The sequence below is a fragment of the Stegostoma tigrinum genome, chromosome 33 (assembly GCF_030684315.1).
Source record: "Stegostoma tigrinum isolate sSteTig4 chromosome 33, sSteTig4.hap1, whole genome shotgun sequence".
Lineage (NCBI taxonomy): Eukaryota > Metazoa > Chordata > Chondrichthyes > Orectolobiformes > Stegostomatidae > Stegostoma > Stegostoma tigrinum.
Genome location: NC_081386.1, coordinates 3536472 through 3550652, shown reverse-complemented (window position 1 = coordinate 3550652; position 14181 = coordinate 3536472).

Genomic DNA, 14181 nt, shown 5'->3' with positions numbered 1-14181 from the left:
GGATGAATCAGGATGGGATTGGGAAGATGAAACGTGAAGCAGACAAAAATTGCTTTGGGATAACACAGTGTGAAGCTGGAGGAACACAGCAGGCCAGACATTCCTGCTCCTCTGTTGCTGCCTGGTCTGCTATGTTCCTCCAGCTCCACAATGTGTTATCTCTGACTCCACCGTCGGCAATTCTTACTTTCTCAAAAATTCCTTTGGAGTTTGGTTATGTAATTTAATGGAGCATGCTGAGTAAGGTTGGTGAGCTGTAAGCACAAGTTGTCACATTAGACTCTGATAAAGTAATAAGGACAGAAATCTAGCTCGGAGGATGACATGAGAGCTTATTGGCCTAGATCTTCATTTTTGGGTTGCATGGCAAGAGAAGTGAAAATGTACAGTTCTGTACGCCTAGTTCAGGGGAAAGCGCTAGTAAAACAGATCTTGACTGCCAGTGGTGGTTGTAGGGGAGGAGTTTGTGGTCAGGCCAGCCGACTGGAAAAAATTCAGGCACAGTCTCTGGGTAGACTGTTTAAGGCTGAGATGTATTGTTTAAAAGGTTCTCCTCAGTGCTACGAGATATCATCCCTGTTATAATAAAAAAAAGTAAGGCCTTATAGCCCTTATAAGCCCACACAGTCTCCAGGCTCCATCCATACCCCTCATTAACCCTGTTCCCACCCCTACCTCGCCAGGCCACGCTCCACATCTATTCTTCATATTCCCTTATGTCCCCTTGCCAAGCTCTGCTCACGTTCATTGATCGACAATGTTTGAAAAAGTATTATTATATGAACTATTGGCTGAGAATGAACGCATTGGAACACCTGAACTCCAAAGTAAACTGTGTATACAGTTTTTGCTATTGATACTTTAAAAGTGATTGATTGGCATTTTTATTGCCCTGCAATGAAAGGACTTTTTCAACATAGTGGCAAGTTATTAATTAATGGCTTCTTAGAGCATACTTTTACACAGACTTTTGTCACTAAAAGGTTTATCAGTTCTATACAATTTCAGTAGCCACAGAAGTACCGTAGTTTGGCATAAGGAAAATAAGGGTCCATGGAGGTGAATGGAGATGCATAAAACTTGTCAAGGGGGTATCAAGACTCATGCAGGTAACAGTGCAATCAAAAAAGCTATTATAGAACTAGATACCAGTGATGTGGTTGAAGGACCACAGACAGAGTCCATTTGATTAGAATTATGGAACAATAAATACGCTATTAAATGACTGATTTTATATTTTAGGCTATCAAGCAAGAAGAAGGATTTAGGGAAATGTATTTTCAGACAAATTACAGAAAGATGCAAGACGTACACACTAGTGACAATTGAGGAATTCATTTTCTTAAAGTGAATTGGGATTATAACAGAGTAAATGGCAAAGGTAGGGTGAGGAATTCCTAAAATGTGCACAAGATCAATCTGTTTGCAAACTACTGAAGAAACAGACCATACTGGCTCTACTTCTGGGAATAGAAATGCAGCAAGTGAAAAATGTTTCAAATAAGTGGGAAAACATTTGATGGCCAGTGAATATGATGTCATCAAATTTAGTGCTGCTAAAGAATTGTAAGAGGTGCACTGAATAACTGGGTAAGGGCAAACTTCAAACTTAAATGCAATCCGAGCCAGGTGGAATCAAAAATTGGCCATCAAGATAGTAATTGAATGATACCTCCAAAGAGAAGATAGGTCGATCATAAAATAGACACATATCAATGAAGTCAAAGGAAAAGCTTCCAAATCCAGAAATGTCTGGATAACTAAAGTTATAGGACTAGATTTTGAGGTTAGAAGCCCTAAAGTTTTGTAATTTTTGAAAGATAGATTTTCCTTTGCCTTTTCAACCCTATACACAAAGTGTAGAGCTGGATGAACACAGCAGGCCAAGCAGCATCTTAGGACCACAAAAGCTGGCACAAACGCTGACTTTTCGGAACGTCAGCTTTTGTGCTCCTGAGATGCAGCTTGGCCTGCTGTGTTCATCCAGCTCCACACTTTGTTATCTCGGATTCTCCAGCATCTGCAGTTCCTATTATCTCTCCTTACACTACATTGTGTTGCCTTTTGGCAGGTTAGAAAATCTTTGGCTTGAAATAAACATACACCTCTTCAAGATTATAGAGAAATGTAAATTCATGCACTGATGCAGTTTCTGTAAGACCTGAAAAACAAAGCAATTCCTTAGAAATTTGTGACCACCAGGGGAAAACCTGCTGAGGAGCTGGCAACATTCTGTAAGGTTTTTGTAAATGGTTTGACACACTCAAATGTTACTATTAGAATCTGTATTATAATTTAGAAGTGTCTTAATGCAATGATTCAGTATAGAGATTTTTCACAATGGTCAAATTAACCTTTGAATTAATCAGCAATAGATAATTGTTGTCATGCATCATTGCAACTTTCCAAATGTCAAAAGTGCCACAGTGCACTAAAATGTAAAAGTAAAGTCGTGTCAATCTCTGTTGTCATGTTTTGTGCTGTGATTAAAGCTTACTGACAGCTTTGGTTGTTTGAAGATGACTGCCTTTAAAGTTGAAAAAAATCTTTGCTCCAGTTCCTTCTTTCAATGGATTGACAGGCACTCTGCTTTGAAATGGAAACAGGAGCCTAGGAACTTTAGATATGACACTCATTTCCATTATGAATGTCTGGCTTGGTTTCAAAATATTTGTGTGTTTTTGTTTGTTTGCAAACCAAAATGGCATTTATAGGATTGCAGTTGTTTCTTGCATGAGAATAGTTTTTTGTTCAGAATTAGTGGTAGTGTCTTTGAATTCAAAGTTTTATCAGATTGTCAGTGGTTTAGTTTTCTCAATGATTCCGTAATATTTCCCGTTGTTATTGTATAGATGCTATGGACTATACACAGTGTATACTGGATTGGTGGCAAGGCAGAATACATGGAAACACGCAGGTCACATGGGGTGACATGGGAACATGATGGCATGGGATGGCACACAGGTACAGTGAGGTGGGGAGGGGTATATGATGACATGGGTGATCTCAGTGGCATTGTGTCTGAGTGGGTATAAGAGGACCCCATAAGTATCCCTAGAGTATCCCAAAAAGGAGCCAGAAGCATAGAGGTTCAACACAGTGGTGATTTTCACTGCCACTGGCATTAGGTGCCATCTGACTGACATTGATCACAGCTTGCTCACAACATGGCACACACATCAACAACTGTGTCTCTTAGCAGCCATAGTCTTTGTCCACATTGGATCTTCAGCATCTGGATGTGATTCTGGCACATCTGGGCTGTGGTTGACCCTGGTCTAATGGGAGATGGCTGCAGTTGTCACTTCCTTCGTCATTTCTTCCTATGCATCTGTGTCACACTCACCAGAAAACATCAAACATGTCATTCATTCTACATGCACAAGAAAACACATCAAAATTAGTCTAATTGTACTGATGGGATGTGTGCTAAAATAAACAAATACAGTGTCCTTTATATGATGCTGCATCGTCTGAACTTTACCCTATTGCTAAAGCCAGAACTGTTCTCAACTGCGGCTGTACCTGCTCCAGAAATCCAATTTAAGCAAAACAACTCCTTCCACCAATCCCTGATACCTTTGCTTGATCCAGAACTTTCAGTGGTATTAAAGACCAATCATGGTGCCACAGGCCATACATGGCCAGAGAAATGTTGGATATAATCATCATGCCACTCACTCTACATCATTTCCACACCTACTCCGGCTTCTAGTGCTCAGATCATCTTGTGATCCATCTCCACAATCTCCTCCATCAACGTCACCATGACAACAACAGACATCTCTCTGGCCTTTTCGGTGGGCACAGATATCCACTGGTTACAGTGAATACAACAGATTATACCCAAAAGGTCAAACAAATCAAATGGGTCATCACGACATATAATTGTCAAATTTAGGACTGTGTTTGTCAAAAACAAAACATGAAAATTGTGAACTTCATTGCAAATCACAATCCTCCAAAGAAGCCATGATTTTCTAAAATTCTAAAATTGCTGACCATAATGTACACCAAGGTTCAGTTAGGAAACTGGACAATGAAACAATGTGAATTAAACAAAGAAGCATAAATAAATTGTGAGATAACAAGGTGTAGAGCTGGATGAACGCAGCAGACCAAGCAGCATCAGAGGACCAGGAAAGCTGACATTTCGGGTCCGGACTCTTTTTCAGAAAAAAAAAGAAGGGTCTTCCAGACCGAAATGTCAGCTTTCCTGTTCCTCCGATCCTGCATGGTCTGCTGTGTTCATCCAGCTCTACATCTTGTTATCTCAGATTCTTCAGCATCTGCAGTTCCTACTATCTCATAAATAAATCGTGTGATGCTGTGAACAAGGAGAAAGAAAATGGAAATGCTGGAGACACTCAGCAAGTCAGGTAACAGAGAGAGGAAAATCCAACTGTATTTCATAAGATCATAAAATCAAGACAGGTGTTGGAAGGATGTTTCCTCTTCTGTGGAAACCTACAACTCAGAAAGACTGAAATGAGAGGTTTGCCATTTAAGATAAGACGAGGAAGAGGACTTTCTCCTCTCAGACAGTTGTTAGTGTTTGGAATTCCCTTTCCCAGCATGTTGCGGAGGTTTGGTCATTGAAGAGCTGACATAGATTTTTGATCTGTTAATGGGTGAAGTCTTTAAGGATACAGGGAGGAAAGTGAAGTTGATGCCATGATCGGATCAGCCATGATTTATTAGTGATAAAGCAGGCTTGAGGAGATAATGGCCTACTCCTGCTGCTATATCTTACATTCATAAATTTCATAGATTCATATATTCATACAGCGTAGAAAAGGCCCTTCAGCCCATTAAGTCTGCACTGACATAATGATCACTAAAAGTGTGCTAAACCCAATTTCCTCCACTTGTCCCATATCTCTGAAAGTTATGATATCTGAAGTACTCATCCAAATATTTTTTAAATGTTGAAAGGTTTCCAGCCTCTTTTACCATGTGTCCTTTCTCAACCACCCTTCACAATCACTGTCGCTGTAAACCCTTTTCTTTTTGTCCATGTTTACAGCCTGCCTCGTTGCTACCCACATGCCTTGAAACATAATGGCTATATGTGAAATTGACACCTGTCACTGTACATTGCTCGGCTTCCCCATCTGCAGACCTATCACTGATTGTTTCTATTGGAATCCCTTTGGAATTCTCCCAGCCATCCATACCTTAAAGTGACCCAAATTTCCACTCAATGTGTTGTTTGCCAAAAGGAAAAGTTCTAATAATTAACTTTTGCTCTCTTACAGATGCTGCCTGATCTGCTTCTAGCATTGTCTATTTTTAGGTCAGAATTCTAGTGCCCACAGCACTTTGCACGAAATGTAGTGTAATGCTATTTGTAAGTTGATGAACATTTATTTAGCAGGTTAAAAATTCCAATCATTGAAGTTTAACATTAATTTGAGAGCTGACTAATGGAAATGGAATTGAGCCGTAAAAATTCATTAAGGTGCTCTGTGCTTCAATTCCCAGGAATAACCTCTCTGCATGGTCAAATATTCAACTTACTATACTACAACTAGTTTGGGATCTTGCAGAGGAACAAATTTTGGGGAATGCAAAGTCTTGCCAGTGATGGTGTTTTTCTTTTCTGATGTAAATGACAATGGTGAGTTTATTTCAAAGACGTTATGGTAAAACACAGAGGAAAGATTGCACTCAATGTGGTTTGTCACAATCCACTTGGGAATGTGCCAGGGCACTGGAGCCCCACCACTCCCAAGATTATCTCAAGAGCTAAAGATTTAATAAATTACTCAAAGTCCCCAATTTTCCTGTCTGATGAACTCAGCTTAACAGAAAACATGGAACAGGTTTCTGCACAGGTCCATGACCGACACCATCTCCTTGGACGTATAATCATCCCGAGACCATCTGATTAACTACGACACCAATTTATTGACCATTGCTTCACCTTCAATGCCATAACCCTATCCAAGCTCAGCTCCAAAGTCTAAGCCCCAGGACTCAACTCCCACATCTGCAACTAGTTCCATGACCTCCTGTCTCACAGACCACAATCAGCAAGAATAGGTGACAATATCTCCCCCACAATAATCCTCAACACTGGTGCCTTGCAAGGCTGTGTACTCAGCCCCTTACTATGCTCTTCATACACTCATGACTGAGGCTAGATTCTGCTCTAACTCCGTTTACATGTTTACTGATGGCACCACCATAGTAAGTTGGATCTTAAATGTCGATGAGACAGAGGACAGAAAAGAGATACAGAGCTTAGTGGCATGGCCTAAAGACAGCAAACCCTCCCTAAATGTCAGCAAAATGAAAGAGCTGGTCATTGACTTCAGGAAGCTGAGTGGAGGACATGCCTCAGTGTGTATCAATGAAAATGAGGTGGAGATGGTCAAGATCTTGAAGTTCCAAGGAGCAAATATCACCAATGATCGGTCTTGGTCCATCCATGTCAATGCTATGGTTAAGAAAACACATCAATGCCTCCACTTCCTCATAAGGCAAAGGAAATTCAGCATGGTCACAATGACTCTTACCAATTTTTATGGATGCGCCATAGAAAGCATCCCATTTGGATGGTTCAGATCTTGGTATGGCAACTGATCTGCCTAAAACTGCAAGGAATTACAGAAAGTTGTGAATGCAGCCCAGTCCATTTCAGAAACCAGCCTTCAATCCATTGACAACAACAACAACAATCCATTGACCCTGTCAGTACTTCCTGCTGCTTCAGAAAACCAGCCAATATCGTCAAAGACCCCAGTCATGTTCTTTTCCATCCTCTTCCGTCAGGCAGTAAATATAAAAGTTTGGAAATACACACCAACAGATTCAAGAATGCCTTAAAAATAAACTGAAAGAATTGTGGATGCTGTAAATTAAGAACAAAAACAGAAATTGCTGGAAAAACTCAGCAGGTCTGACAGCATCCGTGAAGAGAAATCAGAGTTAACATTTCGGGTCTGGTGACTGTTCATCTGTTCTGAGGAAGGGCCACCAGACCTGAAACGTTAACTCTGATTTTCCCTCACGGATGCTGCTAGACCTGCTGAGCTTTTCCAGCAACTTCTGTTTTTGTTTAAGAATAGCTTATTGCCCGCTGTTTTCAGATGCTTGAATGGGCCTCTCATATTTAAAGTCAGTTCTTCTTTGCATCTTCTCTGTTGCTGTAACACTATATTCTGTATTCTGTTCTATTGTACTTACATAAAGTTCTGATGTATGTACATAAGGTATGATTTTCTTGATAGCATGGAAAATAATACTTCTCACTATATCTCAGTGCACGTGACAATAATAAAATAAAACCACTTAACAAGGAACTATTTATTTACTACAAATAAAACAATTTGAAATACTAATAAACAAAATATGATAATCAATTTAAAATTCTGTAACTTTACCTATTTCTTAAACTCCTACATGCAAGTGCAGACAGACATAAACAAAAAAGCAGATATTTTGGGTGGAGAGAAAAGACATTAGGGGAATACAGTTCAATAGCACCAATCCACAAGATTCAATGAGGTATCCTTTATCTTCTTCCAAGTCCGTCTGATCTCTGATTTTTTTTTGCTCCAGGTCGCCTCAGTTCTTTACCGAAAACGTATTGTGGATGGCAGCCAAATTGTTCAGTTTCTCAGTCCCTGGTTAGGGGCAGCAGCTGATAGGTGCGTGATGATTAAGACTAGCAAGCCAGATATCATCTAATTGTTTTGTTAATTCTCTGCAAGGAGAGAGAACTTTTTTAAAGATTCTGAAACTTTGTGCTGCCACATTGTTCATACATGATTGAAAAAAATACTGCAAACTGTCCTTGGGCAAAGTCGATGCAATGAAAGGCATGCTAAAGCAACAGTGTAAATATAACTTACAACGATTTAGAATCGTAAAGTCATATTATCTACAGCACAGAAACTGACCTCTTGGTCAAAATTTCCATGTTGGCCAGATATCATATATAAATCTAGTCCCATTTGCCAGCATTTGGCCCATATCCCTCTAAACCCTTCCTATTCATATATCCATCCGGATGCCTTTTAAATGTTGTAATTGTACCCACCTCCACCACTCCCTTTGGCAGCTCATTTAACACACGCATTACCCTCTGCACGAAAGATTTGCCCCTAGGTTCTTTAATATCTTTCCTGTCTCACCATAAACCTATGGCCTCTAGTTTTGGACTCCCCCATCCCAGGGAAAAGACAAAGAACAAAGAGCAAAGAAAATTACAGTACAGGAACAGGCCCTTTGGCCCTCCAAGCCAGCACTGACATGATGCCCATCACAACTAAAACCCCCTACCCTTTCGGGGACCATATCCCTCTATTTCCATCCTATTCATGAGTTTGTCAAGACACCCTTTAAAAGTGACTTTCATGTCTACTTCCACTACCTGCCCCAGCAACAAGCTTCAGGCACCTGCCACCCTCAGTGTGAAAAACCTGCCTCATACATGACCTTTAAGCCTTGCCCCTACTATCTTAAACCTATGCTTTGTAGTAGCTGACTCTTCCACCCTGGGAGAAAAACTTCTGACTGTCCACTCTGTCTATGTCCATCATAACCTTGTAGACCTCTATCAGGTCACCCCTCAACCTCCATTGCTCCAGTGAGGACAACCAAGGGTTTCCAACCTCTCCTTATAACTAATGCCCGCCATACTAGGCAACATCCTGAGGAATCTTTTATGTAGACCTTGCCCATTTACCCTATCATGCCCATCATAATTTTATACACCTCTATGCAGTCACCCCTCAGCCTCTGACACTCCACAGAAAACAGCTATTCTGCCTCTCCCTTTAGCTCAAACCCGCCAACCCTGTTACCATCTTTGTAAATTTTTTCTGAACCCTTTCATGTTTCACAATATCCTTCCTATAGCAAGAAGACCAGAATTCCAAACGTGGCCTGACCAATGTCCTGTACAGCTGCAACATGACCTCCCAACTCTTATACTCAATGCAGTAACCAATAAATGCAAGCGTACCAAAAGCCTTCTTCACTATCCTTTCTACCTGCAACTCCACTTTCAAGAACAATGAACTTACACTAAGGCCTCTTTGTTCAGTAACACTCCCCAGGGCCTTATCTTTAAGTGTATAAATTCTGCCTTGATTTGTCTTTTGAAAATGCAGCACCTCACATTTATCTAAATTAAACTCCATCTACCACTCCACAGGCCCGTTGTACTCTGAGGTCACCTTCTTTGCTGTCCACTACCCCACCAATTTTGGTGTCATGTACAAACTTACTAACCATGCCTCTTGAGTTCATATCTAAGTCATTCACATAAATCATGAAAAGCAGTGGACCCAGCACTGATCCTTGTGGCACACCACAGGTCGCAGGCCTCCAGTCTGAAAAACAACCCTCAACCACCATTCTCTGGTCTACCATTGAGGCAGTTCTATATCCAAATCGTTAGTTTTCCCTGTATTCCATGTGATCTAACCTTGCCAACCAATCTACCATGAGATACCTTATCAAACGCTTATTGAAGTCCATATAGTTCACATCCTCTGCTCTGCCCTCATTAGTCCTCTTTATTGTTCTTCAAAAAACTTAATCAAGGTGGTGAGGCACGGCTTTCCACACACAAAGCCATGTTGACTATTCTTAATACAGCAAATTGTTTTAAAAGTACAACAATTCCTTCCACAATTTTCTTGGTTTAAAATCGTATTCATTTTCCACGATCTAGAAATTTAAAAAATAATAAAACAACGTAGTCTTTATCGATTTAATTTTGGAACCTCAGAAATTACATTGCTATATTTCAGGATATTCCCTCGTATGCACTTGGCCTTCTGTGATAATCTCTTTACAGATTGGAGTCCTTCATTTTATTTACAGGCTGTTTACACCAAAAATCAACACCAAAATTCAGATAAAGATACAATAAGGTATCAGTTTTCAGTGCAAAATAAATCTTGTGTTTGTTGAAACCAGCATTGTAGCTGTTGAGACCAGAAAATCGATGAATGAGCAGCCAGGTCCATTTATAAATGAGATGATTATAAATCATTATCAGGATTGGTAAAAAGTTCTGAATGAAATTATCTTTTACTATACTCCTAATGACTGACCAAGAATTAAGTGTTAAATAATTTTTCTAGCCATTAGCCAACACTGAGGGTGCCTAAATAAAGAAATGTATTAAAGATTAAAATGAATTAACCAAGTAATTTCCCATCATTACTGTCTGAGAATTTTAGAATACAGGAAAGCTGTTGCTGCATCCTAGTGACAGGGATAAAGGTTAAAGAGCCATTGTCCTGTTTTCCAGTCGTCAAAATAGAAAATCTAAGCCAATATTTCATATGTGTTTTACCAGGTGACTAATCCAACTTGAAGGGTGAAATTAGTAATTTCACGAGAATGCAAGCCACAAATTTAAGAGAAATTCTTCATTTTGAAATCCTTCATTAAATATCCTCATTGTCATCTCTGCTCTAAGAACAATCCTAGATCCCCCAGTCTCTCCAGAACATTGATACCCCTCATCCCTTGAATCATTCTAATAAATCTCTTCTGCAACCTTTCTCGGCATCCATCCAAAAGTGTGGGTGGCCACATTCAAATGTAATACCTGAGGCCTCACCAATGTTTTCTGAATGTTTTTCATATCTTCCTGGTCCTTGCAGTTGTGCCCAAAGTGGAGGCTGGGTTGGGCCCGCAGCAAATATAGAAAGCAGTGGATGAGATTGCTGTCTGAAGGGTTCCTGCCCGTAGGTGGCCTTGTTGAATGTGATGTCAAAACAGCAGTTCATTGCACACAGCGATGTTGAGCAGATACAGTACATTCATTTCAGTAGTTAGTGACCATTTATTGAAGAGTCTATTATTTTCTGACATGTCACAGGCAACAAACAACCCTAACCACCACTCCTGCCTACTCCCTTGTTTTGTCTACAGCTCACCTACACAAAAGACAAAGGAAGGGCAGGTGGCCACAGCACTGCGGGGTCAACATGAAATTTTAATTTTGAGGGGGAAAATGAACAAATCATACATTCCATTGACAAAAATTTACAAGAGGATTGGCACCAGCTCCTGATGGATCCACTAGAGAGTGTTGGTTGAGAGGTTTAAGCTGTCTCCTACACTGTTCAGATAACCGGCGCACAACCTTTACAGAGGGACTGGTATTCACCTGTCACTTCAGGTTCTCTGATTTATACTCCTGTACCTAGTGACCCTGATTTGTTGGTGAACAAGGCTTTGGCTGCCTCCAGGAAGATTGTGCAGAAATGCCAGACACCAGGGGGTCGGGTCCCAAATATGATCCTAAAGGTTGAGAAGGTTGAAACAACAGAACTTTTCACCCTAAGCTCCTTCTAATAAATTACAGAGACTGATAGATTTTTTTAAACAGTCTTCTCAATATGCCCAGTTGCCATCAAAGAGTACATGCATCATAGCATTTAATTCACAATGCCTCTCTTCATCATTCCCAAGAATAGTAACACTTTTCTACATTTAATTTCATCTGCCATGCATCCTTCATTTCAGCAGTCAGTCTAAATCCTCCAGAAGTCAGTTTTCATTCTCCACAAAGTTTACTGTATTAGTTAATGATCATTCTTTCCAGTTGAGCTGCTTTTAAGAGGCTTTGAAGGATTTTCATCTGAAGGATACGCAACACTGAATTGTAATTATTCGGCTACAGTTTAGTATTGACATTGCCTACTTTCATTAGATTTAATATTCAAGGAGTTGAATATTCGTGACCTGTGTTAATTTAGTACACTTGAATAAAAGCAAAATACTGCAGATGTTGGGAATCTGAAACAAATAAGAAAATGCTGGAGAAACTCAGCAGGTCTGGCAGTATCTGCAGAGAGAGAAATAGGTTTAAAACTTCGAGTCAAGTATGACCTTTCTTCACTACTGAAAGGTAATAGAAACTGACCTTTTTTTATAAATGTTAGGTGGAGAAGGAGAGGAGCAAGAGGGTAGATGGTGTAGAGACCCAGTGCAAAAGACAAAGGGATGCTAATGGTGAAGAAATCAAAAAAGAGATGTAAGATGTGCGTAAAGTAGGAAGAGGAGAGAAAGGATCCTTGTTACTCAGAGCTAAGTAAACAAGACAAGGCTGTGGGGTATGGCGTGGGACTGGACAGAATATTAAGAAATGGAGAACACACATGATCTGCTCACTTGCTGAAGTTATGGAACTCAATGTTGAGCCCTGAAGGCTGTAAAGTGCTTCAGCAGAGAATGAGGTGTTGTTCTTCAAGCTCGTGTTGAATTTCATTGAAATATTGCAATCCCAGGACAGCAATGTTAGCAAGGTGGTTTATTGAAATAGCAAACAATCAGGAGGTCAGGGTATTTCACACAGACAGCGTGAAGGTGCCCTAAAATGTGCTCACCCAACCTATTTGTGGTCTTGCCAACATAAAGGCAACTACACTGTGAGCAGCAAATTCAGTAGACTAGATTAAAAGAAGCGCAAGTAAAATGCTTCCTTGTCTGGAAGGTGTGTTTGAGGTCTCAGACAATGAAAATGGGGAGGTGAAGGATGGAAGAGGTATATCTTCTGCAATTTCATGGTGAAGGTGCCATGGAGGAGTGAGAAAACAATGGATATTGGGGACAACTTATCCTCAGAAATGGAAACAGTGAAGCCAAGGAAAGGAGGGAAAGAGTCAGAGGTGGACCAGGTGAAGGATGAAAATTTGAAGCGAAACTGATAAATTTTTTCCAATTCAGGATGAGACCAGAAAGCAGCACTGAAGAAAGAGTTGTGGGTGGGGGAAGCCAGGCAGGACTGAAACGAGGAATGTGCAACATATTCCACAAAGAATCAGGCTTAAGAGTGACCCTGACATAAAGCGTCAGAACAATCACTAATGTAAGGGAAAAGAGACTAAACAAGGGAGTCAAGATAGGAAAAATACAGACTGAAATAGTGCGCAGTCCCATTTGTGGATTTCAGGAAGGAGGTAAATGCAGGCTATGCAGTGTTGAGGAACTATGAGTTGGGGAGCTGTGAAAGGGAGGTGTGGGTCTGTGACAATTCTAGGGAACATACGGGCTGATGTTCAATGGTAGGCATGTGACCTGGGGGAGCGAGAGCAGGAAGTGTATGACAGTAGGGACTCAGCCTCTGCCAGGTCAAGATTAGCATACCAGGCAACAAAACACCACCCTTACCAGTAGGTTTAATGGCCAGGTCAGGGCTGGATCTGAAGGAACAGAGTTCAGCAAGTTCAGAGAGAAACAGGTTAGAGTGGGTTATGGGGTGTAGAGTAAATAAGAAAGTTGTATCACATTGGCAGTTCTTGATTAAGAAATCAAGTGTCAGTAAATGGCCAGAGGGAAGGGCCCAGTTATCAGGAGGAGTCGTGGAGGATTAGTGAAAGGGTCTGAGTGGCATGGAGAAGACTCCTGTCCAAACAAGTGGGCACAGAGATGAAGACAGTAGAAGAGTTAAGCTCAGGGTTTGAGTGAAGATTTGTAGCTTGTGTGCTGGTTGTAGATATTGGTGTGTTTACCGAGCAAGGAGCTTTGATAGCTGACATTTCATCCCTCAACTAGGTGACATCCTCAGTGCTGTGGAGTCTCCTGTAAAGTGCTGTTGTCTCAGAACTGACAGCCAGACTACTCAGACTGCTAGGAATCATGACAGCACACAAACTGGCAGCCACACTAAGACAGCAACTGACCAGAGTTAAAGGCCCAATAGATACTGTGGACAGGACAAATGTGGCCCACAAGGTACCATGTGGAGACTGGAAAAAACACTACATGGGACAAACAAGCAGACAACTAGTGACCTGCATCCATGAACACCAGCTAGCAAATAAACAACACCACCAGATGTCCTTGGTTTCAATACACACAGACGAGAAGAACCATACGTTCAAATGGGATAACACTACTGTCATTGGACAAGACAAACAGAGGATAGCCAGAAATTCTTGGAAGCTTGGCATTCATTCACAGAATCTGTCAACAAACACTTTGAATTAGACCTGATATACCGACCATTACAAAACACGGCCAGAGCCGGCACCTACCTGAAGAAGCAAACACAGAGCCATATAAATTCAAATGGGTACAAAACAACACCTCTCCACAGGAGGCTCCACAGCACTGAGGATCTCACCTAGCATGGGGATGAAACGTTTGTGATCAAATCTCCCAGCTTGGAAAATACACCACCATCTAGAAGAGTTAAGATTCATG